The sequence below is a fragment of the Danio aesculapii genome, chromosome 13, assembly GCF_903798145.1.
Source record: "Danio aesculapii chromosome 13, fDanAes4.1, whole genome shotgun sequence".
In the NCBI taxonomy this organism is placed as follows: Eukaryota; Metazoa; Chordata; class Actinopteri; order Cypriniformes; family Danionidae; genus Danio; species Danio aesculapii.
The window spans coordinates 46754202-46762073 of record NC_079447.1 but is presented as its reverse complement, the minus strand read 5'-3'; positions in this window follow the sequence as shown (position 1 = coordinate 46762073).

The following is a 7872-nucleotide window of genomic DNA, read 5'->3' as shown; positions in this document are numbered from 1 at the left end:
TCCATACATCTACATGATTCACTTCATACATTCTATACATATACACATGATACACTCTCCATACACATATATGATACACTCCATACATATACACAGATATGATACACTCCTTACATATGCACATTGTATTTGATACACTACGTACATATATGTATGGAATGTATATGTATGGAGTGCATCATTTTTTATGTGAATATGGAAAGTGTATATGTATGGAGTGTATCATGTATATACATATGGAATGTATCATATACGATGTGAATATGTATAGTATGGAGTGTATCATGTCTGTGTATATGTATAAGAGTGTATCATGTATATGTTTGGAGTTTATACATATATGATATGTATGGGGAGTGTATATGTATAGTGTGGAGTGTATCATGTGTATATCTATAGTATGCATGGAGTGTAGCTCAGTGGTAATGTGATTTACCTCTCACATCAGACCCTGACAGGTGTGTATCATATCTGTGTATATGTATAGAGTGTGTCATGTATATGTATGGAGTGCATCGTGTGTGTGTGTATATATATGGAGTGTATCATCATGTGTATCATAGGGAGTGTATTTGTAGAGTATGTATGGAGTAATCTGTGTGATATGTTGAGTGTGTATCATGTCTGTGCATATGTATGGAGCGTATCATTTGCTATAGTATGAGAGAATACAGAGTGATTTTGGCAGCCCTTTTGCTCGCTCTGGATAAGTACATTGTGTATCAAATATTGACAGTGTGTATCAAATGCTGTATGTATGGAGTGTATATGTCTGTGTATATGTATGGAGTGAATCATGTGATATATATGAAGAGTGTATATGTATCATGTGTATATCTATAGTATGCATAGAGTGTACCATGTATATGTATGGAGTGTATCATATACTTGTTTAGTATGTATGAGTGGTCTCATGTGGACATGTATGGGAGTGTATATGTATAGTGTGGAGTGTATCATGTGTATATTATAGTGCATGGAGTGCATTCACTCCAACATACACTATCATATACGGATCATACATATACATGATACACTGTATATGTATAGAGTGTGTCATGTATATGTATAGAGTGCATCATGTGTATATGTATATAAATGGAGAGTGTATCCTCTCTGTGTTTATGTATGGAGTATCATGGTGTATCTACAGTCTGCATGTAGTGTACCATGTGCTCAGTAGCTCAGTGGTAATGTGATCCACCTTTCACAACCAGAGACCCGGGTTCTATCCCAGACTCGGACAGGATTGTATAATGTGTGTGTATATGTATGGAATGTATGTGTATGGAGTGTATCATGTATATACATATGGAATGTATCATATACGATGTGAATATGTATATATGTAGTGTCCTCATGTCGTGTACATGTATAAAGTGTATCATGGTCTGTGTATAGTTAGTATAGTATGCATGTAGTGTCCCATGTGCTCAGTAGCTCAGGGGTAATGTAATCCACCTTTCACACCAGCGACCCGGGTTCTATCCAGACCCTGACAGGAGTGTATAATGTGTGTGTAATGTATAAAAGTGTATCAAATGCTGTATATATGGAGTGTATCATGTCTGTGTATATGTATGGAATGTATCTCATATGATAGGTATAGAGTGTAATCAAATGCTGTATATATGGAGTGTATCTGACTATGTATATGTATGGTTAGGGTTTGTGTGTTTGTATAGAATGTGTCGTGTGTGTGTATATATATATATATGGAGAATGTATCATGTCTGTGTATATGTTAGAGTGTGTCATAAACTATATGTAATGGAATGCGTCATGTGTGTATATATATATTGAGAATGTATCATGTCTGTGTATATGTATGGAGTGTAGCATATACTATGTTTAGAGTGTATCATGTATATGTATGTAGTGCATCATGTGCAGCCTGACAGGAGTATGTATAGAGTGTATAATTTTCCAAAATAAACAAAGGAACAAGAACTTGATACCCAGTCCTTGTCAAAGTTTGGGATAGAACCGAGGTCGCTGGTGCGAAAGGTGGATCACATTACCACTGAGCTACTGAGCACATGGGAAACCATATGGATACTGTAGATATACACATGATACACTCCATACATATACACAGAATGATACACTCCATATGATACATGTACACATCATATATGATATACTCCATACACACAATACGTATAGCATATGATACACTCTATACAGTATACACACATTATTCACTGAAAAAAAATATTCAAAGATGACTCCTTGGATTTACTCAATTGTTTTTACGTTAAGTGGTTGTAAACAATTTATTTAGGCTGAATTTAAACAAACAAATTAAGTTGAACATTATTAAATTTAATTTGTTTGTTTAAATTCAACACAATTAAATAGTTTGCAACAGTTTTGCATACATATACATGATTCACTTCATACTATACATATTGTATATGATACACTCTATACATATACACACTCCTGTCAGGCTCCTCTCCATATATTTAAATATATATACACATGATGCACTCCATATATATACATGATACACTCTAAACATATCTAAATAAAGTATACGTTACACTCCATACATATACAAAGACATGATACATTCTCAACATATATATACACACATGATGCAGTCCATACATATAGTTTGTGACACACTCTATACATATACACAGACATATATACATACACAACACACACACGATGCACTCCTATATATATATACACACGACACACTCTGTACAACACGATATACATATCATACGAGATACACCATACATATACATAGTCATGATACACTCCATATATACAGCATTTAATACACTCTATACATAATACACACATTATACACTCCTGTCAGGGTCTGGGATAGAACCCAGGGTCGCTGGTGTGAAAGGTGGATTACATTACCACTGAGCTACTGAGCACACGGGACACTACTTGCATACTATAGATATACACATGATACAGTCCATACATATACATATACATGATTAACTTCATACATATAGTATATGATACACTCTATACATATACACACACATTATACACTGCTGTCAGGGATAGAACCCAGGTCTCTGGCGTGAGAGGTGAATCGCATTACCTCTAAGCTACTGACTTAGTTTATAATGTGGGTATTATGTTATTATGTGTGTGACATAAAACATACTAATCAGGAGTGGGACTTTTCAAGTCTTTTTCAAGGAAAAGCGCTTTAGAACTTCAAAATGTTTTCGTAAATATGATAACATTAAAGGGTAGCTAAATCTCCAACACTCTTTAAAACATTTCAATGCAAAACTTCTTTTTAGATATCCAGTCCTTTGTAACGGTGGTCACTAATACTAATACATTACATTTATAGCATATTAAGAAAATTCAGCGTTTATTTCACCATATAAGATGTTTTTAATCGACACATAAATCAATATTTATTCTATTCATTGTTGAATCCTGAATTTCATTAGTGCATTTCCACTACCGTTAAGCGAACAGTTTAAGATATCTTGGTGTGTGTTTTGATGTTTTTTTCCTTATCAGTTAAAAAGTCCACTAACAGAGGAGATCCCATATGATAATTTGAGAGATTTAAAGGGAAAAAAGGGTTTCGTATTTAATTAATCGAGTCAGTGATATTGTAATAAGTTCAGTTGATGAACTCATACACTCATGATACATATACACTCCCCATACACATCATATATGATACACTGCATACATACAGCATTTGATACACACTATACATATACACACACATTATACACTCCTGTCAGGGTTTGGGATAGAACCCGGGTCACATTACCACTCAGTACCACTGAGCTACACTCCATGCATACTATAGATATACACATGATACATTCCACATTACACATATACACAAGATACACTCCATACTACACATATACACTATCCATACATATCATATATGTATAAAACTCCAAAAATATACATGATACACTCTTATACAAATACACAGCCATGGTGCACTCCATACTATACATATTTACAATCATATATGACACACTCCATACATATACATGATACACTTTATACTAATATACACAGACATGATACACTCTATACATACACATGATACATTCCATACATACTATTCATATACACAGAATATACACTCCTGGCAGCGTCTGGGATAGAACCTGGGTCTTTGGTGTGAAGATGAATCACATTACCACTGAGCTACTGAGCACATGGTACACTACATGCAGACTGTAGATACACACATGATGCACTCCATACATAAACACAGAGAGGATACACTCTCCATTTATATACATATATATATATATATATATATATATATATATATATATATATATATATATATTATATATATATATATATATATATATATATATATATATATATATATATAATATATATATATATATATATATATATATATACACATGATGCACTCCATACATATACATGACACACTCTATACATATACAGTGTATATATACACATGATGGACTCCATATATTTAATATATGATACACTCCATACATATACATGATTCACTCCATACATATACACAGACATGATACTTTCCATACATATACATAATACACTCTATACTATACATGATACACATCATATATGATATACTCTGTACATATACACACACATTATACACTCCTGTCAGGGTCTGGGATAGAACCCAGGAAAGGTGAATCACATTACCACTGAGCTACTTAGCACATGGTACACTACATGCATACTATATATATATATATATATATATATATATATATATATATATATATATATATATATATATATATATATATATATATATATACACACACGATGGACTCCATACATTAATATATGATACACTCTACACATGATTATTCCATACATACTCTCCATATATTTATATACACATGATGGTCTCCATAAATATAGTATATGATACTCTACATACATATACACTCTTCATATGTATACACACACACGATACACTCCACCATACAAATCATATATGTATAAATCCAAACATATACATGATACACTGCATACATATACACAGACATGATACACTCCATACTATACATATTCACATCGTATATGATACACTCCATACATACTATACATATACACACATTATACACTCCTGTCAGGGTCTGGGATAGAACCCGGGTCTCTGGTGTGAAAGGTGAATAACATTACCGCTGGACCACTGAACACATGGTACATTCAGTGTATACATACTATACAGATACACTGCTGAGCAAATCACTGGTACAACCCTTCCTACTCCCCAAGAACTGTACTTATCCAGAGCGAGCAAAAGGGCTGCCAAAATCACTCTGTATTCTCTCATACATATAGCATATGATACGCTCCATGCATATACATGATACACTCAATACATATAGTATAGGATATACTCTATACATATAGACACAGATTACTCCATACATACTCTACAAATACACTCCCCATACATGTACACATGATATGTTATTTAGAGCAAATTCGTACTTCCGGTTTGAAACTAATTTTGGAACACTTTCTTTGGCATTCCAGATGACTTTATGGATGCAGTCCTCCAAGCTCATGGGAGTCATAGAGAATATTAATTTCTTTTCCACCGCACCATGACTTTATATTCTTAATTGTACATTATTGTCGTTAAGTGAGACCTTCCTGTCCTAATTAAATAATTAATAATCAAGGCATCATGTTTTATTTTGGTAAATAAGTGTAACCTAGAAGCTTTGCCTTTCATATAAGCCACCTTTGACACCAAAACGATCAACTAGAAGTCAAGTTAGTATTTGTTGTACTTAAAAGTTAATTAGTGACAAGACTTTGTCAGATTGTGCTTATGAATTTTGTTTACACTGTTTGTATATATGGATTTTTGTTTACATGTATATCTGCCGACTCACTGTCATCAATAATATGCAATCCTACCTAAAATCCACTGTTCTGAAAGACTGCAGCTCCCCTCTGGTTTCTTGCCATTATACCCTCCCTTATCAGTTAAAAAGTCCACAAACAGAGGAGATCCCATATGATAATTTGAGAGATTTAAAGGGAAAAAAGGCTTTCGTATTTAATTAATCGAGTCAGTGATATTGTAATGAGTTCAGTTGATGAGTAATGAGTATATGATGAGTAATGAGTAACCTTTGGATAGTGTTTATACAGATGAGGGACACGCAGCAGCGCGCGTCAGGAGTTTTCACTCGTGTTTGAATTTTGTATGTTGCACTTTGCACTAAATTCACAACTGAAACTGCCTGTGATTTGTCCGTTTCTGTGCGTCATTACCAGTGAACTTAATATTTGCTCTTTCGGTGAGAAAAAATGCGATAATGTTTAAGCTTAACTTATCCAGTCCCTGCGCAGTGCTGCTTTATGAACGGATTATGAAAACTGCAAGTCAAAAATGCGTTCTACTGTACATCCTCAAATAATGTTTATGTTTTTATATGACGTGGTAAAATCACTAAATTAAATTTTACATGTAAGCTTCATCTGAAGGATATTTAATATTTTGAAGCGCAATATGCCTTGGAGAATCAGTCTAGACATGCCGTTTTAAAATATGTGCGCATGCGACCCCAGATTAATAAAGGTACTAAGCCGAAAGAAAAAAATAATGAATGATACACTCCATACATACAGTATAGGGTACACTCCATACATATACACAACACAGACATGATACACTCTCAATATATATGCACACTCCATACACACTATACATATAGCATATGATACACTCTATACATATACACACATTATTCACTGAAAAAAAATATTCAAAGATGATTCCTTGGATTTACTCAATGGTTTTTACGTTAAGTGGTTGTAAACCAATTTATTTAGGCTGAATTTAACAAACAAATTAAGTTGAACATTATTAAATTTAATTTGTTGTTTAAATTCAACACAAATAAATAGTTTGCAACAGTTTTGCATACATATACATGATTCACTTCATACATATCAAAGACATGATACATTCTCAATATATATAACCATGATGCACTCCATACATATAGTTTATGACACAGTTTATACATATACACAGACATAATACATTCTCCATATATATATATATACACACACACAATGCACTCCATATATATACACATGACACACTATACAAACACACAAAACATGATATACTCCATACATAGTACATATACCACAGATTACTCCATACATACTCTACAAATACACTCCGTATATTACACAACCTCTATACATATACACATCTGTCTGATGTGAAAGGTAAATCACATTACCACTGAGCTACACTCCATGCATACTATAGATATACACATGATACACATCATATTTGATATACTCCATACACACTATACGTAGAGCTATGATACATCTATACATTAACACACATTATTCACTGAAAAAAAATATTCAAAGATGATTCCTTGGATTTACTCAATTGTTTTTACGTTAAGTGGTTGTAACAATTTATTTAGGCTGAATTTAAACAAACAAATTAAGTTGAACATTATTAAATTTAATTTGTTTGTTTAAATTCAACACAAATAATAGTTTGCAACAGTTTTGCATACATATACATGATTCACTTCATACTATACATATTGTAATGATACACTCTATACATATACACACTCCTGTCAGGCTCCTCTCCATACATTTAAATATATATATATATACACATGATACACTCTAAAACATATCTAAATAAAGTATATGCTACACTCCATACATATACAAAGACATGATACATTCTCATATATATACACACACGATGCACTCCATACATATAGTTTATGACACACTCTATACATATACACAGACATGATACATTCTCCATATATATATATACACACACAACACACTCCATATATATACATGACAACACTCTAT